Source organism: Amblyomma maculatum, chromosome 10, assembly GCF_055883805.1.
Source record: "Amblyomma maculatum isolate TAMU_Amacu chromosome 10, ASM5588380v1, whole genome shotgun sequence".
NCBI classification, from domain to species: domain Eukaryota; kingdom Metazoa; phylum Arthropoda; class Arachnida; order Ixodida; family Ixodidae; genus Amblyomma; species Amblyomma maculatum.
In genome coordinates this window covers 90,063,895-90,088,926 of record NC_139353.1, presented here as the reverse complement: position 1 = coordinate 90,088,926, position 25,032 = coordinate 90,063,895, and the positions used below count along the sequence as shown (strand labels likewise).

General features: G+C 43.6%; 1 long non-coding RNA gene across 1 annotated transcript; it reads right to left on the bottom strand.

Annotated features, from left to right (window-relative positions):
• Window positions 1–569: 569 nt before the first annotated feature.
• LOC146176989 (uncharacterized) lies at window positions 570–24,849 on the bottom strand. Its single transcript, XR_014701597.1, has 3 exons — window positions 24,658–24,849; window positions 24,209–24,309; window positions 570–817 (listed from the first exon to the last, which is right to left on the bottom strand). It is a non-coding gene; the product is annotated as an uncharacterized LOC146176989 (long non-coding RNA).
• Window positions 24,850–25,032: the final 183 nt, after the last annotated feature.

Here is a 25,032-nt window from a genome sequence, read left to right as displayed (position 1 = left end):
CGCGCCATCCTGTAGAAGCGGCAGTTTTTTGACGCGCCCGTCATGGCCGCACTCTAAAAACAGAAGGAGTACTAGAACTCCATTTGGAGGAGTTTTCGCTTGTCCCATATACGACTCCTTTTTCCAGAGTAAAAGAACTCTCTCTAGCCATAGAGTAATCGGACTCCACTGATGGAGTACTGCGCTACTCCTGTGAATAGAGTAAAGGTACTCCTCCGAAAGGAGTAAAACTACACACTGTAGTAGCGTCCTACAACTCTTCCAGAGGAGTTCAAGGACTCCACTGATAGCAGTGCCTGTACTCCTTCAAGGAGAGTTTTATTTTACTCCTCCTGATGGAATTTCATGGCCTGTTTTACATATCCTACCATTTTTTAAACCAGTTCCAGCCATATGTTTTGTAGGACTCACTTTGGCCATACCTTCCTCTGCAAAACGGTGCATAGTATTTCCACTACACACTGTTCAATGGTGAATGTACAAATTTTTTCCACACTTCTTGCACCATACACACAACAGTCTGTAATGTGAAATCGGTGCTTCAATAAATAGGGATGCAAAAGCACGCTGATGACAACTTTTATTTTCTCACAATTGCTGTGCATGCCAGCAATACATTTGGGATGTGCTCTGTGAGGTCTAGGCCCATCAGTGTTTTCGACACCACAGTCTAATTGGCATTAGATGCCCAGAACACTGCTACAAGCCAAGTGATCCTGTGAGCAAAGTTTTAACCAAGTGATCCTGCCGCTCGACCACATCGCAGCTTGCCGAGCCGAGTGAAGCCGCTCAAGATATCCTTGCATTTTCCAGGTGCCTGCATATAAATAAAAACAATGCAAGGGAGGTTAAAGCAAACCATTATAAGCAACTAAACATACTCCTAATCTCAAGTTTTCATTTTACCCTACAGCTAATGCAACAAAACAAGACTTGGTGTGAACGCCTGGGGTCGCCACCTAGGTATGCCCTAGCAGTGGCACATCATGACCAAGTGTAGACTTTTCATTCCAAATCATTAAACAAAGCTAGTGATCTAGAAATCCACATACTTCGTTTATTCTGACTGCCAATTTGCTATACCTCAAGTGGGAATACCACTATGCTAGTCCCTCAGAGGCTAAACACAAGCCTGGCCGGCACTGGACCGTTTGTTGCTCGAGAATTGGCTTTGGATGTAGAACACATGCAGCTGTACTGGCGAACCTCCACTCCCTCTGGAGTTTACTGAGGCCGCTTCTGCAGAGTGGCATCCATCTACAACTAAAAACAGCGCTGCAGAATCTGAATTGGAGTAATGCAAAAGCACGGAATCTGCTGTTGGTTGCTTCTGTTTGCTTAATTCACTTATTGTTTACCCATTTTCTTTGGTACTTTCAAATTGTGCACCAATCCCTTCCTATGCCCTTCTTCAGCTAGACTTCCGGTTGGTAGTGCGACGTCACAGCCTCTAGCTCACATTATCCACTTCTTGTTTATTCATTTTAGTCTTTGGTACTTTCAAATTGCACAATCCCTTCCTATGCCCTTTTTCAGCTCTATTTCCAGTTGCGTGACGTCACACCTTTGACGCCACTCTAACTGACTGCCTTAACTACTTTAGTCTTTGGTACTTTGAAATTGCCTGCTAATCCCTTCATATGCCCTTTTTTAGCTCGACTTCAGGTTGTGTAATGTCACATACTTGAAGTCACCTTAATTCACTGGTTTAATTATTTTAGTATTTGATACATTCAAATGTGGCACCAAGCCATTAGCTAATGAGACCATTTTTGCCTTTACTGTTTCATTTTTTGCCTCTTATTAATTACCTAATTACCTTAATGGCCTAATTCTTTGCACACATTACATCACCCTCTATCAATTAACACCACTCATTAACCTCTACGATTTCTCAATCACTCACAACTGCTACGGACATGATTTTGCATGTTTTGCCTCTAATTAATTACCTAATTACCTTATTGGCCTAATTATTATTTTGCACACAACACTACGTCACCCTCTATCAATTGGACTCATTAACCTCTACCACTTCTCAATTACTCACAACTGCTGCAGAGAACTTTTACATTTTTTTGCCTGTAATTAATTACCTAACTAGCTTACTGGCCTATTTTTCGGCAGCAACATTATGTCAGCCTCTATCGATTGACACCACTCATTAACCTCTCACGTTTCTTAATTACTCGCAACTGCTGCGGACATGATTTTGCGGGTGCGGCCTACGGACAGAAATCTGTGAACATAGCGAAGTAACGCTTTCGTGTTAATAACTTGAATGAATCCTTGAGTTTAGTTATATTTAGAATCCAGGAGAAGAAGGCTTTTGTGTCAAATATCAAGAAGGTCATAAAGGCACGTTCGGTGTGATGACTGCTCCTGAACCAGGCTAGCTTCAGCGATATAGTGAATAAAATCATGAAGCAGATATTGCAGTTTCTTGTTTTTCATGCCTTCCATGACCTATACTGATTTCTGACACAGCCATTGCTATGGCATTGAAATTGAAACAGATGATGGGAGAGATTGTATTATTTAGCAGCCATAAACAAATACTATGTGGTAATCCATGTATAGTCATGCACACTGTTACAAAGACAACATGCAAAAAAATCGGGGGTCCTTTAAACTCTACCTTAAGTGTATGATGGAGCACATTGGGGCTTCCATGTGGATTCTCATTCATGTACAGACACTTCACTACAGGGTAATTGAGTAACCCCACAATTTATTCTATTATGTTGTGCATACTCATTAACGCAGTTGTACGCCATCACATTATGTTAGACCACATAAAGATATAGAGACCTGCTTTAACCAAGAGATCTGAACCTACCTGAGTCACCTGGGGATGCCTGGTTGACTGGATCCAAAGAACCTTGGATCCAGACAAAGACATGCTACCCCTAGGTCACTCGGGCACATTTAATGGCTTGGTTAAAGCCAGAATTCCTATCTGCCAACTTAAGGTCTATTCACACTTGCGACTACCAGTCGCGCGACCAGAGGAGAGGAGCTCGCCACTACCAATGTTCACACTTGCGACAGTCGCCTTCTCGTTCTGTTCTCGTTCCGAACGAGTTGAGAGTAGGAGAGCTGCTGGGCGATGACAGTGAACGTCGGTAGCTGCCGCCTGCCAGACACTTCAGCTTTTTCAGGCGAGCCGGTACGCATGCCGCGCTCTCGTGTTTCCAGGAAAACGCCGACGACGAATAGACAATGTCAATCACCGTGGTGTCAATATAAAATGTTGCACCTGCGTGAAAAATCCATTTCTTAAAAGTTCATGGTATTTACCAGATAGTCCAAATATCTTTCCAATCTCCTCCCAGGCCATATCCTATCTCCCTGCCTTTGAATTCCGGGTGCCGTTTGTTGAAAAGGTAGGGGTATTCTTTAATTGCATTGAGAAGGTGCTCGATCAAGTACTCCGGGACCTCGCTGATTGGTGAAATGGTTTGCGACTAGTAGTCGCGCGACTGAAAATTCGAGCAGTGCCCGATCGGCCCGCGGCAGTCGCTTTTCGACCGATGCGACCATTTGCGACTGTCGCTTTTCGACCAAAACGGTCACGCGACCGCTGCTAGTCGCAAGTGTGAACGGGCCTTTAGCCGTTTCATGTAGACTCGTGACATGCACAACCACTGAGCAGTGTCCAGCCATGTCACCAGCCAACCACCACCTGCTAGAGATATGCCCATGATTTTTGCTCAAAATGCCTATATCAGACTATATCCAGAATAAAGCCATGAATGCTGTGGCATTATTATGGTGTCTATACAATTTTAAGTTAATACTGCCACTCAGGCAAGACCATGACAATGTAAATTTTGAAGTGACGCTGCTTTTGTAGTAATGAAATCTATCAAATGACAAATTACATAGGGAAGCTAGCAGCCAGCGAAACTAGAGAAAGCATAAGCAACGTTTTCAATTTTTATTCATATTTGTCTTGTTTGTACCTACTGGCAGCCAGACATGGCAGGATTATTTTATGCTCGCTGCAGCCCTCCAACTAGCAGACAATGGAGAGGTGATATAAAAGTGAGAAATTTATGCACTATTTTTAAACTGACTAGAAGGACAGGAGTATCATGCGACATTTCTTTTATCCGAGGGCATCATAGGTGCTCTTAGCTGATCCATGGTGCCCACCTATGGTATCTTTTTCTTTGTCAGCTGTCGCTGCTTATATACGTATAATATGCATGCGGCACTCTTTCCCACCAGGCAACTGACAATTGCAGATTTCTATTTCATAATGAACTCACTGAACTCGGATTCTCTATATATCTTTCATCTGTCAAGTGCATAGCCTCAGCTTATTTTATGGTATCATTTAATGACCTTCTCGAGTGTGACATCAGATCATAGCCCTCAGTACATGCTCAGGCATGCGCATTCATGCAAGCATATCGCCAGTGTGTGAAACACAATCTGGGTGCATGGTATTTTATTTTTCAATGCAGTGGAAATGAGGACATGCTCTGGTAATAGCTCAGATATATTTGAGATGTACCACATGCATGCACTATCATGTTTCACTTCAGCCATCAAAAAGCAATGTTTCTCAAATGGGAGTCACGATTTTAGGAGTCCAAAAACATATCATAAAAAAAAAATTGAAAGGTCATGCAATAGCTTTGACCCAGCTAGACACAGCTTTAAATGGCTAAAAGGGCACAGGTTTAAAGCTGATTTTAGTTTCTCAAAACTCAACATAAAGGAGTGCGGAAACAGGGAGCATGAGAGAGAGAGCATCAATGGGATTTGTCGATGCCAGCATCGGTGACGCTCGAACTTTGGCTCCATTGCTGGATGGGAATGCAGTGCAGTCTTAGGAATCTATCAGGGGAAAAGAGGACACTATGTGGTAGAGCTGACACGACAGTGTGTCTGTTGCATGCCGTCATCCATGCATAACGTCGATAAGAATGTTTTTAATATGCAAGCGCCTCTACCATAAATAAAAATTAAGCTGCACACCGCAGGTTTGAATTCTTTATGCAATTGGGGCTGGTACAAAAGCAGCCAATGGTGTGTGCTGTGCCGTCACTGTGGAGAAACCGCTAGCATGACCAACGTGACAGTCCTTGCATGTTGGTGTCCATGCATGATGCATGATGCGGAAGATTGGGAACGAATAAAGTGATAGATAGTGCATGCATTGGTCATTTCTCAAATATTTGAGTGTTTTCCAAAACACGTCCTTTTTCCACTTTGCAGAAAAATGAAATGAAGATGTGAAAAATGAGTGCACTCATGATACTGATGTACAGGGTCCTTCAAAATATGTGCGAACACGGCGAAGCGTTCGCACATATTCGCACATATTCGAAGCGTTCGCATGCGCACATAGCGTGCGCATGCGCCACATTGTTTCGATGCGCGACCGCGCCGGATGCGCTGACGCTCACGGAGCGCGGGCACGCTTCGCCGTGTTCGCACATATTTTGAAGGACCCTGTACATGTACGAATTAATGTGCCTTCCTGACTAAGCACAGGGAGCTGCAATCCGCGCTAATGCCCGAGAAAGCCCTCAAATAGCAAGCCATGTAAAGTAAACCGAGTATGGACTTGAGATGAAATGCATTTTACAAATCAATCGGCTTAATGCGCATAATATGACGCAAACATCTGCACTTTTAAATGGTGAGAAGAGATATGTTGCCCCACATACACAAAATAAGTAAACAATGGCAATGGAAAGACACACATGATGTCCATCACGAGTGGTAGAAATAAGCACTATCCTTGAGATTGTACGATATGTCATGTTCAATGAAGTACCGCACATGCTCACCACTTCCATATCACCTCTGTTGTCTGCTAGCTACCCAAGCGCAGCCCGCACTAAATCATCCTTGTGAAAGTCTGGCATCCAGCAGCATATCGTCGAGAAAAAATGAACGCATTCTGGAGCAACCAAAAGTAGCCCCCCTCCCCCCTACACACAGAAAAATGCAAGAGCTGGCTCCACGCTCGGGCGCCCCGTAGGCTAATGAGATAACTTAAGTGCACTCAAAAGGCAGCACGTATGCAGAAACTAAAATAAAAAAGAAGAGTAAGTGTGACAAATGTCTCAAACGTAATTTATATTCATTATTTTACCTGTTTTTGCTGTGCTTTTGGTCATTTATTTTTAATGTGACAGTATTGAAGGCCCCATTCTCCCCAAAATCTTGCATTATTGTTGACAATGCCGTGAGCAAATAGTCATAAGCAGGGTTCTAGCATTTGGTAATAAGCAGGTGACATTTTTGTGGGTCAGGCATTGAGTTTTGGTGTTAGTTTGTGTGGCATCATGAGGCCGCATGAGATGCCGAATTGCTAGGAGCTCCTTGTGATTGAAGAGTGAGATGGCAATCAAGCCCCTCCGAGTCGCACTTTTATACAATTGTTAAAGCAAGTATATATATGTCAGGTTGTCTTTCAGATAATGTGGTAGCTTATCACTGTATGTTAATAAATGTTTGAAATAAATGGATCAGTGACGAAGCAACTAGCAGCATACCCTTAAAGGCAGACTTTAGGTATCCCTGCAGGTTTTAAAGTTAGGTTTAATTTATTTTTCCGAGATTTTTAACACCTGCTTTCCTTCCGGACTTGGTTTCCATTTGTAGCACCGCGTCGATTTAAGGTGGTCTCTGTTCCTGCAAGGGTGGAAAAATGAGCTAGCTGGTAGTTCATCTCTGGGAAAAAAAAACAGCACTCTCTTGAGACAAGGACAAAGTGCTGTGTTGTCATCTCTTTCTTTTTCAATGTCTTAGGAGTGCGGTTTATTTTTTTCCCAAGCTCTCTATTCTTGCTGAGTTTTTTCATTCCACCCCAGATGCATTACCTACAGCAATGAAGAAGATGAATTTGTTTACGCATTATCGCCTACTGTTGTTTTTATTTTTTTTTAAACCTAATTTAACAGCTGCCACATGTGTGTGTATTCGATATGTCAGACTAAAGAGAAAATCCTCGACAGCTTGGTACCAGTGAGTACTTATGGAACTTGTTGGTACTGGTTTCACTACTTTTTTCTAGCTCTGAAGTAGAGCCCACCTATATTGGCCCCAGCTATCACAAATGCTTATTGTGAACGAGGGTGGAGCTACTGTCAAAATATGTGTTTATAGCCTTGAGTTTGAGACAAAAAGAACTACCGAGGTCACCCTGCTTTGTTATAACGAACAACAATGCACCATAAAGTCACCCTACTGTCAAAACATGCATGAAGATCAGAGTATATCCTAACTCCCAATATCATCCTCAAAGAAAGTGTCGAGCATGTAAAAAACAGTGCAAGAAACTATAAATCAGAAGCACTAGTAAAGTTAACCACTGCCCGAGCACATGCTTACAGGCTACAAGGTCGATCAGTTCGTCCGTCAGTGTGCCGGCTAGGCAAAACTTCTGAAGTGTGAGCAGGGTCAGGGTAGCAGCAGCTTCACTAATGCTATTCTACACTGGCAGTGATCAACCACTAACAGGGCTTTGAGAAGTTTGAATACGAGCCACGAAGTATGCTTTGTTAGCCGAACTGGTCCCATGACAATGTGTCACCTGCCCAACTGGATCTGCACCTTCTCAATTACTGGAGCGTGCAGATAGCACACAGAGCAAATAATCTGCACCTCTCCTTTGTAGGTAGAGCAGTGCACACTCATCAATTGAAACTAGACAGAAGCCGATGGTGTTATGCTAAAGAGCCACTTCCTACCAGGCTTGTTGGTATGTGCAGATCTACTTGTGCAGAAAGGTTGCTTCAAAAGTAGAGCAACGGCGACTGGGTATCAGTTTATTTAAAGCTCGATGTGCAGCTAGAATGCTTTAAACAAAAACTATGCGTACAATTGATGTTCTGCATGCACATCTGCTTGGTTAGCCTTTAACTGTTGAGGGTTGATGACAAAAACACCGACCCACCTAACCACCAGCTGTCGTGAACACCTCAACTGCTTTATTATTGCATTCCTAAAGCAGCACACCCACAACCAATGACTGCATCAGCGCCTGAATGCTTGGATATCTGACTTTGTTTGTATTTAACAGTAAACAAAAAGACAATGTGAAGGTGTATGTATCTATAGATAGCTCTGTTGCTGACTTTCAGTGGTCAGTTTAAAGAATGTGTAAAGGCCAGCACTTTTTCACGTGTGTATGTCCATAAAACTTAGTAAGGGTTACATTTTTCATTCAGAACTGATACTGGTGTCTTTCTAATGCACCGTTAATGTGTGGTAAAAACTGCAGATTCAGTTCTTACAAAATTAATGCAGTCATGTGATTTATTTCCCAGCAGATGGCTGCGGTTTCACCCCCAGGGCACTTATATGGCAATTTTGCAGTGATCTTAACTGAAGGTGTAAGGAAATAGCATCATGAAAAGGCAAGCAATTAGCTGAAAGAGCATAAACAAGACCACTGTAAAGGCAAATTGCTTTACGTTGCTAGTGGGGACGCAATAAGTATGCTTATTACGGTTGCCTGTGCATAGTGTCACTTTTCCTAGTAGCCTGAAACAACAGACGGATGCATTGCTACAGACATACAAAAGATATCTTTCAGCAGGGTGGCAAGAAGGGAGAGGTAGACTGCAGACTATCTTTGCATAATGCAGTCTAGCACTTTGCCAAGTGTAAATAATACTGAGAAAGGGCAACCCTTTTATGCAATACATTTTCTCAAAAAGCCTAAACGACCTGATCATCCATACCAAGGAAATATAGAGTGCCTTTTACACTCGACTAAGGGCTACATTTATGTATGAGCCACTCCTTGTAAATTTGGAACCTGTTATTTGGAAGGAAATGGAATCTGCATAGTACAGTGGCCCTGCATACACCCCGAGGTACTGCCCCTGCCTGCTGCCATCATTATCATCGTCTAGCTCTGTGGCATATAAAGAACAATTCAGACACATCTGTACTTTGCGCATGGCAGCAGTCAACCACGTAATGACACCATGAGGTTAGCTTGGAGTGTTACTTTAGCCTGTCTGTTTGCGTATTTTCAAATCTTTGCATGTGATGTCCCCAGATGCTGTTGTTGTTCAAAGGTTCAAATATATGGGTATTTGAGATGCAGAGCCTGTAATTGATTACTTCATATACCAGGGAGATGAGGAGCCAGGTTTTAGTACTGCAGACAACAATAGCAAGAAACAAGAATAAGAGCTGGGGCGGCTATTACCCTATCTGTAACATGCTGATGGGAATCTCAAGAAGACATCGGACCCGCCACATGCCCGAAGTGTTGCACACCAGCTGCAGAAGTGGATGTTCGCCACCTGCTGTGCACTTGTGCAGGGACCATCAAGGACAGATTCAGCAGGAAGTAGGACTAACTGCAACAAGGCAAGCGGACTTCTCCAAATGGCTCACCGACAACGATAAGAGCAAGAGCCTTCTTCGGTTACTTATGGAAAACAATTTAGATGGGTTTTTATAATATGCCTTATGGCGAGCTTGCAGAATAAAAAAAAAACCTAAATGTATGTGCAATTAGCCAGATATAGCATTATACTGTATTGCACAGCTGATTCCACCGAATATATTTGCAAAATTGACTGATAATTGCTACTTTCATGCAAGATCCACACAGAAGTTATATCTAGCAGAGTGTAAAAGTTTTAGGACTGCCACCACTTCCTTTTTTGCATGATGCTTGCCATACCAAATTCAGTAAGCACCCTGACCCTGTCAAGCTAACGTCTAAGCTCTCTGGAGTGCTTATGTTCTTTTGACCGAGTCATTGGTTGTGGATAAGCCACTATAGCAACGCAATAATATAGTAATCGAGGTGTTCACAACAGCTGGTGGTAGGTAGGCTGGCATTCTTGTCATCGATCCTGAATAGTCAAAGATACTGCGGCAATGCTACCAAGCACATGTGCATGCAGAACATACATTATACATGTAATATTTGTGTAATGCACTCCACCAGCCCAACAACCTTTAAGAAAGGTGATATCGGATCGCTGTTGCTTGGACCACAAAGCAACCTTTCCGCTCAATTACGTCTGCACAGACTAATAACACACTGCTACCTACACTCTGCAGTGGTGGAGAAGGCAGAGATCCAACTAAGAAGGTGATGCATTGCAATGTGACCAGTTGGACCAACACAGCATACTGCGTGACAAGTATTCAAACTAATTAAAACCCTGTCAGTGGTTCATTTCCTGGCAGTGTAGAGAAGCTGCTGCTACCCTAATTCTGCTAACACATCAGCCCTTACACACATACACACTGAGTGGCTGACCTCGTAGCCTGTGGGCATGTGGTCAGGCGGCAGTTAACTTCACTAGCAATGCCTACCGCCTTAGTGTTTCTGCATACTAGACACTTTCTTTGAGAGTGATAACGGAAGGTAGGATATGCTCCGATGTTCATGCATGTTTTGACAGCGGGATGACTTTATGGTGCATTGTTGTTCAATATAACAAAGCAGGGCAACCTCGGTCGTTCTTTTTATCTAAAACACAGGGCTATAGACATAAGAAAAAAAATATAATACTACAACATTAAGTGATAAGGCATAAACAAAGAGGCATGTCCTTCTTCATTACTGTAGGTCATGCATCTGAGGTGAAATGAAAAAGCTCAGTAAGAACAGAGAGCTTGAGAAAAAATAACAGCGCATTTTTGAGACATGAACAAAAAATGACAACACAGCACTTTGTCGAGTGTGCAATCATTTTTTCCTTTCCCAATATGAACCAGCAACTAGCCCGTTCTTCCACCCTTGCGAGAAATGAGACTACCTTAAATTCACACAATTATAAATGAAAACCAAATCCGGAAGGAAAACAGGTGCTAAAAACAGCCCTCGGATAAATAAATTAAAATTAAGACCTGGAGGGATACTTAAAGTCTGCCTTTAAGGGTATAATGTGGTAGTTTGACTGTCTTCAGTCTGCATTTCTACAAGGTGACCCACCTTTTCGTACCTGCATACTGCTATTCGCTTCGTCACTGATCCATTTATCTCAAACATTCATTAGCATACAGTGATAAGCTACCACATTATCTGAAAGACAACCTGACATAGATATATATATACCTGCTTTAGCAACATTGCACAAAAGTGCGACTCGGAAGGGCCCATCTCACCCTTCAATCGTAAGGAGCTCCAGGCAATTCGGCATCTCATGCAGCCTCATGATGCCACACAAACTAACACCAAAAATCAATGCTTGACTCACAAAAATGGCACCTGCTTATTACCAAATGCTAGAACCCTGCTCATGACTTTTTTGCTCACGACGTTGCCACCAACAATGCAAGATTTTGGGGAAACGGGGCCTTCAATACTGTCACATTAAAAATAAATGACCAAAAACACAGCAAACACAGGTAAAATAATGAACATAAATTACAGTTAAGAGACATTTGTCACGCTTACTCTTTTTTATCGTTAGTTTCCACATACGTGCCACCTTGTCACTGGGCTTAATTTATTAGCCTAAGGGGCGCCCGAGCGTGGAGCCAGCTCTTACATTTTTCTGTGTGTATGGAGGGGGGGGGGGGGTCATTTTTTCTCTGATGATATGCCACTGAATGCCACACTCTCACAAGGATGATTTAGTGTGGGTTGCGCTTGGGCGGCTAGCAGACAACAGAGGTTATATGGAAGTGGTGAGCATGTGCGGTACTTTAGTGAACAAGACATTTCGTACAATCTCAAGGATAGTGCTTATTTCTGCCAGTCGTGGTGGACATCTTGTGTGTCTTTCCATTGCCATTGCTTACTTATTTTGTGTATGTGGGGCAACATATCTCTTCTCACCATTTACAAGTGCAGATGTTTGCATCATACTATGCTCATTAAATCGATTTATTTGCAAAATACGTTTCATCTCTCAAGTCCGTACTCAGCTTATTTTACTTGACTTGCTGTTTGAGGACCTTCTCGAGCATTGCCGTGGGTTGCAGCTCCCAGTACGTACTCGAGAAGGCACATTAATAAGTGCATGTACCGTCTTTGCCAAAAGTAACCAGGCTGCATGTTTTGCTTCTTGCTTGTATTCTGAAGCTAACATGGATCCCCTGAGGATCATAACTTTTTGGCAAGTGAAGACAGGAGCTCTCATTTATGTTGCACCAATTTACAGCATCAGAAGTTTTATGAATTCTCTGCTAACCGACTGAGAAGCGGAACACGCAGCCTGGTTACTTCTGGCAAAGACAGTACATCAGTATCATGAGTGCATTAATTTTTCACGTCTTCATTTCATTTTTCTGCACAGTGAAAAAAGAATGTGTTTTCGGAAGCACTCAGAAATATTTGAGAAATGCCAAATGCATGCACTGTCTATCGCCTTATTTTTTCCCAATCTTCCCCGTGTGAGCCATCATGCATGAAAAACAACATGCAAGGCCGTACTGCCACGCTGGTCATGCTAGCAGTTGTTCCCCAAAGTGAAGGCACAGCACACACCATTGGCTGCTTTTGTACCAGCCCCAATTGCATAATGAATTCAAATCAGAGGTGTGCTGCTAAAGTTTTATTAAAGTAGAGGCGCTTTCATATTAAAAACATTCTTATCACTGCGGACAGGAGACTATGCACGGTGGAGCGTCGTCTGAAATGCAGGCTGCAATACCAAAGGACACTTTTTTTTTCTTTGCAGGGAGGGGGGAGGGAGTTGATTGACTCAGTGGCCGACCCTCAGACGAAAGCGCTTGATGAAGATGCTACTGCACAAAAGCAATATAGAATAAGGCATGTTTCCTTCAGCATAAGGCACGGTCAGTCAGCTTATCAGCTTTAGCTTATTGACGCATAATTTTTCGCATTACACTGGCGACGACGCCAGCACGACCAGCACCTATCACCGTAGTGTGAGGTTTTCGGCCCCGCGACACCGACGGAACTGATCAATGGAAGGTCGTCAAGAGGTACTGCTTTGTTTAAAAGTTTTGTCTGCTCCTTTAATGTTGCAAGGTATGCTCTCGCCTCAAGGTAATGCTTGCTTACTCTTAGTTTTTGGACCGAAAGAGCAACGGCAATACCTCAGCAATCAGGAACATAATGCTAACCCCTCCCCACTTTCGTGGCGCGGGTACACGGCGGGAAGAAACGGACAAATACCTTTTTATATGCGTGAGTGCTTGTTGCTAAAACAAGCTAAATCTCATAGTGTAAGAATAAGATGCTTCTGATTGTATGCTGAATTATACAGCATGAGCCCTTCCATTCAGCCTCCTCGGCAATCTCTAGACGAAGCCCAAAACAAGTCCGAGGATCACTAAAGTCGCATATTATAGTAAAGGCTTTTCAAGGAAAAGAGAATATGCGAATAAAATATTTTTGCTGAAAAAAAAAAGCCTGTGACCACCATCCAAGCATGAATGCAAAAGTGCAGCCTACATAGACTACATCGCGAATAGCAGACGACATGGGAATGATATCTCATGACGTCAGCGGCCAATGGTTGCCAGACCAGAAAGCCAATTTCAATAATAATAAAAATTATTTTTAAAACTATCTGCTGCACCGAATGAGCTCAAATTTCGAGGATTTATAATTTAACGTGTGAGGAGTGAAATGCAATAACTAGTTTATGCTCAGTTGTTAGCTGTCGTGACCACCTTAATGAATCAAGTGAAACGTGATAGTGCATGCATGCGTTACATCTTAAAATATTTCTGAGCAATTACCAAAGTATGTTTCCACTGCGCTACAAAAGTAAATAACGAACACTCGGACCGTGTATCGCATGCTGACGATATACTTGCATGAATGCGCATGCCTGAGTGCACAGGGAATTGAGGTCTGCTCTCACGCTCGAGAAGGTTCTCGAACAATGCTGTAAAATAAGTTGATGCTAGAACTTGACAGATCAAATATAATTTGCAAATCCGAACTCATTAAGCTCAATATGGAACGAACATCTGATCTTGTAAATTATGTGATGGGAGACAATGTCACACACATACAAAATATGTATGCGGCGACAGTTAAAGATGTAATAAATGAGCACTGCAGATCAGCTGAAATGAGCACCTGCCTGCACATTATTAAAGACACCCTAAAAACAAAAGATAATTTCACCCGAAGCTCTGCGGTCCTAGTCAATAAAAACAGCCGCAGACATTCCTCACCTCCCCATCACCTCTCCGTTGTTTGCTAGTTGGATGCGAGTAGCCAACATAAAATCATCCTGGCAAGTCTAGCAGCCAGCAGGTAGCCCGGAACTGTCCATCTGGAGAAAGACTAACGCCAGAGCAACCCTAGTAAACAAATGGCTGGGCTGTACTCAGGCGACCTGCGGACAGTGGATAATCTAAGAGGCCCACTGATATACACAATGATAGTCAAGGAAAGAATACATATCATCAAATATAAAGCAAAGTCAACTAGTGTATTACAAAAAAAACAGCATTGAAGAACTGTGATTGAGTCCCCTTGAGTACAATTACATGTTTGGGAACAAAACAGATACAGTGACTTATAAACAAGAATCACTGATTCTCATGTGCTGCCAAGCAGAAGCACACCTGCTGGAAGGGCACAAGATCGACCAGTTCACTAATTATTGCCATTACTTAACACAAGACAATGACAACAAAATTATTAAACCAAGCATTGGCTGAAGGAAGTGCTTGAGAACAATACACTAAATCAGTGTCACATGCTGCATGGCAGCAATAGCAATAAATCAGTTGTCAAAATAAGGTAGTGATCCATTTTATGCAATTACCTACACAGATCATTCTCTTAAGATTAAATAAGGAGTGCAACAATTAACACACACATAGCATGGAAGGTAATAGTAGGCCTGTAGTAACTGCACTTAGCCACAAAGTGATTGGTCAAGAGGTTGTACATGGGTTGAATAGCATGCCCACATCTGCTATACTGTTCTTTAAGGATGTTACTCCACATTAGCACACTTCAGATGAACAGGCAGCATGAGCAGACAAACGGCCTTGCTCATATTTTATGTTCTGAAGACTGTCCTATACAGCAAACAATTCAAGAAATGCAATTTAAACACTGGCCAAACACACCCATTTATGGATCGTTCATTTCTCACTTTCTGATGTGAACGCTTTTTCAATCTGTAAAATGGACAGTTATCAACATGCATTGCTTAGAGCTTCAGCATGGCTACGGACCTATAAGGCTGCCGCGATACCTCAAGCGAAAAGATTCTGAATTAGAGGGACATCACTGGACAGCGCACTACAGAAAAGCAACTGGAGTGGCTGAGGCTTCAGAGGGCATAATCATACATACTTACCGGGATGAAGACCAAATCAAAGATGCTTCCCACTATCTCACCAAAAAGCAACCAAAAAGAATTTACAAATTGTTGCCTCAGTTAGTGACAGCCTGTTCGTAACAGGGGGTGAGATAAGGGCCTTAATGTGTCAGATAAATTTATTAGGCAAAGGCGTGACAAAGCAGGATTCAGATAGGATGGCTACACAAAAGCCCTAACTTTAAGGCATTACTGGGTGGGCCTGTACTGGGTGGGCCTAGAAACAAAAAGAGTGCTGCCTAGTTGCTAAAAAGTAAATGATTATACTTTTGTCTTTTGACCTGTGGCTTGCTTTCTTATATACCATGTTTGTTTTGCTGCCAAGGCTGTAACTTTCATTAAATACTGCTATTTTAAGGTATGATCCCCTTTATGTCAATGGCCTCAGGCCAAGCACTCAAAAATCCTTAAACATGTGAAGGGGGGGGGGGGGGGAGGTTGCCACAAAGACAGCCTCTCACCTCTTCCCTGCATTGATGGTCAGCTGAGCTCCCAAGCTTATTTTGTAATCATTGCCACCAGCTCCTTTCTCACCTGCTAAAAGGACCTTGCAAGGATAGAAAAAGTTGTCGGGCTAATGGTGTTGATTCATGGTTGACAGTGCTTAATTAACCACACGGACAGAGTAAACACATAAAAGACGAACACAGGCTCTGAACTTTAACCTTATTCTGGAACCACTGATACTCTGCTTATATACCCATAAAGGCACCGACTAGTGGTGATTTTCGACACTTGTGACAAATAAAAACAAAAAGAAGTACCGTAAGAGCAAACCCGAACAAGGGGAGAACAAAATAGGCAAATCATTTTTTAAGCCGCCAACACGTGGAACAACGGACTAATAACAGAAAAAAAAAATGCAATGGTAACAGAAAATGGGTAACAGACGTAAGCTAACAATTACACAGCAAAACGCACGAGATGAAGTACACTAAAACTGAAAGAAAAAGTGCATGACAAGAAAGATGAAGCCAACAATTGACCGCTAAATGCAGAAGATGAGCACTAAATAGCTAAAACAAAGCAAATGAAGGAAATGCTCATGAGCAACAAGGGTGAAGTCTACAATTACATCGCGAAAGGATGAAGATGAGGTGCATAAAACGAAACAATAAAGATAAAATGTCAAGAAATGAATTCAACAAATGTTATAAAGCTAAAACCAGGCTAGATTAGAGAAGTCCATAAAGAAAGGCAATCTTTTTTTCCAAGAGTGAAATGGAGGGGGTACTAACACAATCATCCTTGAGCCTGAAAATCTTGGCAGCTTTAACTATTTCATGTGTCAGCTTATAACGATGAGTTTTTAACACAGTTTTTTTTCAAAGATTGGGTGGCATGGCTTCTTTAAGTCGGTTCCTGCAGTGGACGGGCAGATTCCTGGGGGATATACCTGATAAGTCATTTTAATGCTCCATTAGCCTTCATCGGCCAGTTTGGTCCATGTATAGCTTACGGCAAGTGAAAGGCTTATAGTGAGCGCCTTCCGCATGTGCTGCTAAGGGTTTTCTGTGCTTCTTAGTGCGGCCTCTTTTTTATTTATCTTTTTTTTTGCTTTTCTTCTTCATTAACGATTCATCAAAGCTGCAATAGTTGCTCGAGGGCAGAAAACAACGTCAACTCCTGCTTTCTTTTCACTCGTCGTAAAGTTGTGGGAAATTTGGTGCATGTAAGGAATCCCTGGAACATTATCGTGTTGCCTATGTGGTTCAGCACTTTTTCTGAGACAGTGGAAAGGACTTGTAACGGGTACCCTGATTGCGTGAGCCTGCACACCTTTTTCAAGAAGCTTTCTTGTAATTTGTGCTCGCATGACTTGTTCAGGGCATTGACAAGGGCAGACTGGATGATATTTCTTCTAACCAGCTTTGAACGAGCGGAGTCATATTATAGGAAGGGCTAGTTGCCCCTTGGTTCAAATGCCCAGCTCACGTGACTGGGTGTGAAGATGCTTAGTTCCAAGAAGCACATGGAATCATTGTCTGGCATTTCTTGCTTTAATTCAAGGGGAGCCAGGATACTCTTAAAGACACTCAAAACTTCAGGTACTTCATGAAAAAAGGTTTCTACGTCACGGTCTAAATTAACTAAGAAGTCGTCCCCAAAGTAGAAAATTTTTCGAATTCGTGAGTTTTCAAAGTGATTCCTGAGACTACTGTCATGCATAACTAAGAACAGATCACTGAGCAAGGGAGTAAGTAATACATGATATGATGCAGATCCCGTGCTTTTGGATAAGGTGTGAATCATTCCTTTCTGCAAATGTTTGTTTTATGGTGAATTCCAATCGCAGAGCAGGAGCACTTCCAGAGCAACGTTTTCTGCTCCTTTCGGAGCAACTGTCTTCCAAACGCAGAACGGGAGCAATTGCCGAGCAAGGGTCGCTCCGCGGAGCAGTCAAAACTGCTCCGCCGAAATCGGGGGAACCGACCGGAAGTTTGCGTGACGTGACTTTCCGAGCGACGCTTGCGCATGCGCTAGCTAGCGCATCCATTTCCGGTGGCTCGCCGCGTTGGCTTCAGTAGCTTCAGAGACAACGCGCCGCTCCATAGCAGACGATCAGTATTTGCCGCCGCCATGGATGGTGATTCGCGTCGCGCTCTTGCGCTCGCTTTGCTTGAGGACAGCGAGTCGGAGAGCAGCAGTTCCGACTCATCTGTCGAAGAATCAAGAATCAACTATTTATATGTCCATCGTCCGTGTAAACTCAAAGCCGCGCACGTTACAGCTCGGCTCTGGAAGACTGCAAACATTCGGTACGTGAACCGAAGTTTTCTTCCATATTAAAGAAAATGCTGAAGGAGTCTTACCGTGTGTGTCCGCGCTCGGCTCTTCGAGCAAGGAGGATATAATTGCGTAAACGGCTGGTGTAACCTCCATATCAAAGGGAAGAAAGGCTGCAGGCTTGCAAAGCAGACGACGCGAGCGCACGAAAAGCGCGGGCAAGTGCAAGGAATGATGGGTACTTTCTCCGTCTCCGTTTGCTCGCGAGCGCCACCTACTTGCTCCGGCCAGAGCAAGAGTATTCGAAACGCAGAGTCTGGGAGCGTGCTCTCCGCCGGATTGAGGCGTTCTATGATGGAGCGTGCGCGCTGCTCCAGTTCTGCGATTGGAATTCGCCACTAGATACACAGAAAACAATTCTAAGAGACCATCTACAGAGACACCACACTCACTCTGGGAGGATATGGTTCCATGTTGGTCAATAGCTTTGCGAACGCATTTCATGAGGTCCATCTTGAGGTATAGAATAAAACAAGCCTTTTGCATTTATAGAAAAGGCATGATAGGCTTTGTTTCTTTTCCCGTTCAAAAACCTAATGACTACATCTGCATTCTTTACCAGAAAGGGATCATCGATAAAAAGTAATTTCAGGTTGCCATGCAAATACATAGTGACGTCTTTCTGCCAGATATACCTCTCGTGCCCTCTGTGCGTTATTGTTTCGGAGGATACCTGGCAGAAAGACGTCTCTATGTATTTGCAAGGCAACCAGAAATTGCTTTCTATCGATGATACCTTTCTGGTAAAGAATGCAGATGAAATCATTAGGTCTTTGAACTGGAATAGAAAGAAAGCCTACCGTGTTTTTCTCATCATCATCATCATCACCAGCCTGATTATACCCACTGCAGGGCGAAGGCCTCTCCCATATTTCTCCACTTAACCCGGTTCTGTGCTAGCTGCATCCACTTGACCCCTGCGAACTTCTTAATCTCATCCGCCCACCTAACTTTCTGCCGCCCCCTGCTACGCTTTCCTTCCCTTGGAATCCAGTTTGTTACCCTCAGCGACCATCGGTTATCCTCTCTTCGCACTACATGTCCTGCCCATGTCCATTTCTTCTTAATTTCTACTAGAATGTCAGTAACTTGAGTTATTTCTCGTGTTTTTCTACAGATGTTAAAATTATTTTATTCTATACCTCAAGATGGGGGACCTCATGAAATGCGTTCGTGAAGCTATCGACAAACCTGGAGCAGTATCCTTCCAGATTGAGTGTGGTGTCTCTGTAGATGGTTTCTTGGTTATGCTTTCTGTGTACCTAAAATCAACATTTCTAGAATGGAATGGTTTACACTTTATCCAAAGTCACAGGATCTGCATTGGATCATGTATTGCCCCGTTATCAGTGATCTGTTCTTAGCTATGCATGACAAAAGTCTCAGGAACCATTTCAAACACTAACAAGTTCAAAATATTTTCTGCTTTGTGGATGATTTCTTGGTTCTTTTCGACTGTGACAAGGAAGCCTTTTTTTTCATGAAGTACCTGAAATTTTTAGTGTCCTTAAGAGTGCCCTGGCTCCCCTTAAATTTATGCACGAAATGCCGGACAATGATTCCATGCACATCCTGGAACTAAGAATCTTCTTTACACCCAGTTATGTGTGCCGGGCAATCCGCCTTTTGCGCGAGGATGTGGCACCATCATGCGGGAGCGGGCGGGAAACACATTGAGTGGCAGTGTAGCAGACGACGCGAGAGCGCACCATACGAAATGGCCACGCCAACGCTGGTAGAAAGCGAAAGCTTCCCCCCTTTTTTGGCCTCGGAGCGGAAAGTAGTGACAGTGATTGCAGCATATCATGTTCACGCAGTATGGGGGAAGGTAGAGCGTTTTCACAATCCAGTCATAACGCACGTACGCATATACTATCTTCGTATTGTAAGAGCGTGTAGCGCGGGCCGTGTTCGACGCGTGCAGGTTTTCGGCAGACAGGAGAGCGTGGGGGCAGAGAGAGAGAGGGATCTCAAAGGGCAAAGCAGCCAGGGGTTTGTTGATGCTGCAGAGCTAGGTGGAATCGTATCCTGTGACTTTGAGCGGCGCATATGCGCGGGGTGTCTTGAGTTACCGAGCACAATGCGGTCACCGCGGCGCCGGCATGGTGCAATGGGCGTCGCTTCCTCCTCGCGTCATCTACAACCGTGCAGCTATAGGATTTCATCCACGAAAATCGGCAGAGAGTCACATATACACACCCCGTGAAAAGGGCATTGTCCCGGCCGAAATGCACACCTGCAGGAAACGCGCTGCATTTTTCTGGCAATGGATGATTCAGAGCTGTAGCCGGTTTCTGGCCTCAGGAGTCGGAACGGATGTGGTCGCAGTGGTGAAAAGGTTCTCGGTGCGCAGAGAATGTTCATTCTGTTGTGAAAGGATCTCCAACGTTCATTTCTGCCTCCGCCGCGATTTCTGCGGAATCAACAACTTGGTGACACATATGTGAATCTCCTACATATCGGATGCGCATCTCGGTCAGGAATCAACCCTGTTTTACGTCCAGAGCGATCCACTCTGCAAGTGAACGAGCATGAACCCTCCAGGAGACTCATTTATTGTGCCGGGCGGTTTCCTTGCCGTTGCGAACGGTTGGACGAAGACGACGATTATCAAGCTCCCTAACGAAGTGCATCTGATTGCGTACATTAAAGGAACAAAGTCCGGATGCTTTGGCGTGCACGAAGGCGAGCCTTTAATTAAAAAAAAAAAAAAATACTGTGCGTCGTGCAAGTGCGTCATATGCTTCGAGCGGCAAAAACACAGATACTACAGGTATGTATGCATCTAAGCGAAATAGGCATGATGAAAAGTACCTACTGGTTTTCACCCAGGCTGTAGCGCACCAGTGATAGCTGCAATGAGGATTTCTTCGGTGCGTGATTGCTTCAGTTGCACCGGGGCCTGAAGGCGATGTATTTTGTCCCTTCTTATCTTTATGTGCGAAAGGGCTAGGTAGCTTAGATATCACAGGCGGCTGTGTGCGCTAGGCCGTAATATTTAGCATGTTTTATCGTGACTGCCACCTCACTAACAAGAAAAAAAAAATACGGCGTTTTAATGCACTGCCGTTCGCGAGCCTCATGACCAGCTCAACCACTCGGCTCGCTGACGGCGGTGCATCACAACACCTTTTTTTTTTTCTTCTTTTTAGTCAGGCGGCAGTCGCAATAAAACATGCTAAATATTACGGTCTAGCGCACACAACCACCTTTGATATCTGCGCTACCCGGCCCCTTCGCAACAAACGACAAAATACATCGCCATCAGACGCGCCGAACAAATGCTCATTGCGGCTATCACTGGTGGGTTACAGGCTTGGTGCAAACTCCGGTAGATACTTTTCATCATGCACATTTCCTTTAGATGCATACATACCTGTAACGAAGTGTTTTTCGCACAGTCGAGAGCACGCAGTCGGCTGCCAAGGTCGCCCATTCACGTCTTGACGCTTGGTTGCCCTAATCCAAGCTTCACGCCGTTGCAGGTCGCGGCTTGCCGAAGGAAACCTAACAAAACGCGTCTTGCATCCCGGCACGCCTCGAGAGTGGCAGACGTAAGCGGCACAGGTGGTTGGCATCGTTTTACCGAGGCTGTGAACGTACCGCGCCTCCAGCCCCCGTGCGTTGGCTATGAGTGCGGCGACGAGAAGCGCCGTCGACGACTCTCAGTGTGTTTTCATCAGTCGCCGCTGGGGCTTCGCGCATGCGCAGAAAACTCGCGCAAAAGGCGGATTGGACCAAGGGGAAACAATCCCTTCCTAACATGCAGCTCCGCTCGTTCCAAAGCTGGTCAAAAGAAATATCATCCAGTCTGCCCTTGTCAACGCCTTGAACAAGTTATGCGAGCACAAATTGCAAGAAAGCTTCTTGAAAAAGGTATGCAGGCTCACGCAATCAGGGTACCCATTACAAGTCCTCTCCACTGTCGCAGAAAAAGTGCTGAAAAACACCAAGTGCAAAAACACAACCACTGGCTGAAGTGCACAGGCCACTCAAAAAGGTTGCAGTGATTCGTTGCATGCACCAAATTTCCCACAACCTTACGATGAGTGAAAAGAAAGCAGGAGTTGACGTTCTTTTCTGCCCCTGAGCAACTATTGCAGCTTTCGTGGATCGTTAATGAAAAAGAAAAGATGCCGCACCAAGAAGCACAGAAAACCCTTAGGAGCAGTGTACAGAAGGCGCTCACTCTAAGCCTTTCACTTGCCGTAAGGTATACATGGACAAACAAGCCTTTTTGATGCATCAATGAAAGGCTAATGGAGCATTAAAATGACTTCTCAGGTAATCCCCCAGGAATCTGCCCGTCCACTGCAGGAACCGACTCAAAGAAGCCATGCCACCCAATCTTTGAAAAAAAAAAAAAAAAACAGTGTTAAAAACACATTGGTAAAGCTGACACATGAAATAGTCGAAGCTGCCAAGATTTTGAGGCTCAAGGATGATTGTGTTAGCACCCCCTCCATTTCACTTTTGGAAAAAGAGATTGCCTTTCTTTATGGAATTCTGTAATCTAGCCTGGTTTTAGCTTTGTTACATTTGTTGAATTCATTTCTTGACATTTTATCTTTCTTGTTTGGTTTTATGCACCTCATCTTCATCCTTTCGCTATGTTAATTGTTGACTTCACCCTTGTTGATCATGCGCGTTTCGTTCATTTGCTTTGGTATAGCTATTTAGTACTGCTTGTGTTCTGCATTTGGCAATGTCAATTGTTGGCTTCATTGTCGCTGTTCATGACGCTTTTTTTTTCAGTTTTAGTGCACTTCATCTCATGCATTTTGCTGTGCTAATTGTTACCTTTACCTCTGCTACCCATTTTCTGCTCTCCTTCCACATTTGTAATTTTTTTGTACTTATTAGTCCACTTTCAATGTGTTGGCGGCTTAAAAGATAACTTGCCTATCTCGTTCTCTCCTCGTTCGGGTTTGCCCTTTCGGTACTTTTTTTGGTTTTTATTTGTCACATTAGTTTTTGTTGCCACAAGTGTCAAAAATCGCCACTTGTCTGTGCCTTTATGGGTATATAAGCAGAATATTAGTGGTTACAGAATAAAATTGAAGTTCAGCCCCTGTGTTCGTCATTTATGTGCTCTTTACTCTGGCCGTGTGGTTAAGAGCTGTCAATCATGGCTTACAAGAATGGGCATTTTCTGCCGCAGCATTCTTTCCCTATCCTCACGGCGCACATTGTGAAAGTGCACCTTGAAAAGCTTTGTAGCCCATTACACTAGCTTGGCTTCCTAAGGTCGCTGATATGAAAGTCACTGAAAACATTTCAGGCATTAAAAGCCATTTTGCAAAAAAGGGTCCTGCACACTGCAAATTCTGATGAGTTATGGAAGGCCATCAAAAGTGCGTGGAAAGAGCTGAAGCCGATGCAACACTGTCGTGCCAGTGCTCTATGACTCCTTGCCATGCCAAGTCTGCTGTCATAGAGCTCGGTGATGACTTCCTCCGCTACTCAACTTCCTGTGTGCACTCAACATTGGTCCCCACCCTCATTTTCTTTTTTTTGTGTGTGTGTGTTTCAGCAAGCACGCAGCAGGTCACTGAAATGTTTCCAGATTTTTTTTTTAGATGTAGGACATTTTGCATTATTTTGCACAGCAACAAAGAATATTCTTTATGACTCGACAATTAATTCGTGAGCCATTCTTAGCAGCTTCTCTTTCTTATGAGCATGACCTAAATAGCAACTTTACTTCTTTGAGGTTTCAAAGTGGCTTTATAACAGCATGTCCATGCTGCAGCTATAAAAAAAGTATGCATACTGTTTAAAAGTGACTTTTCTACAGAAGAAAAAAAGTATGCCAGGAAGTGAAAAATGAACAATTCATTTTTTTCGGATTAACTCACGATTACTTCCTTGATTGGCTGCTACACACGACACTAATCTTCAGAACATAAAGTGCAAGCAAACACATTCGCATACTCAAGCTGCTTGCCCATCTGAAGTGCCCTAATATGCAATGACGTCCTCAGACAGAACAGCCTAGGAGACCATGGCAACAGCTGACCGCACTTTGTGGGCATGTGCTTAGCCTAAGGCCGCGGTTCCTCCACTTGTACAGCATAGGTAGGCAAATAAAGCATTTATCACCATTAATCATGGTAGTGCCTTTTGAGAATCATGTGACGGAAGAACACACTTACGAGCTTAATGCTGTTCACGGGACGCCTTTAGCAACCAAGCAAGCATCCACCCTGAGCAAGCAGCTGTCTTCCAGGAGAACATTTTCAAAAACAGTGTACACCTGGAAGTGCAAGGAACAAAATTGTAATGCCTCACTCAACCGGACATAAACGTGACTGCCGATGCATATTTGTGATGATAAAAAATGGAAGTTATTAAAGTATGTATGCACAAGAACACATACTTCTGTGTCTACGGAAGAAAATTAGCGGTTACAGCACTGCCAAAACAAATAGCGCCTACGCGCCTCCCATGTTCGAACAAGCGACAATGCCACTGCTCCCAGTACAAGAAAATAGCGCTTGGTAAAACTGAGGCTTCAAAATATGTGCTAATGAACAGAAGTCTACACGCTTTTGCGCGTTTTAAACTTGCAGTTGCGGAAAAAAAAAATAGAAGCGAACCTTACCTGAATGACTCCATTATTGTCCGGAGACCGTTGATGCCGTTGGCGAGCGAGCATTGAAAGCAAGTTGCAGGTCATATCCTGTGTGCGCGCTGCAAATGGTGAACACTGCGAAGGCTTGAGGCTTGCGATGCATTTCATAATGATATAACAGGGTAGTTTAAGAGGTCAAGCCGGCGGTAATAGAGGATTTCTAAGCGAAATACGATGCAACTGACAGGCCGCAAGAACAAACAACGCAGCGCTTGAACTGAACAAGGAGAGCAACAGTTGCGCAACGCAAAAAAAGAAAAAAGAAAGAAGAGGGAGCATGAGTTTGATAACTATCAAGTATTTGTGAATGCATAAATTATTTTCAAATAATAAAGTTCATTTGTG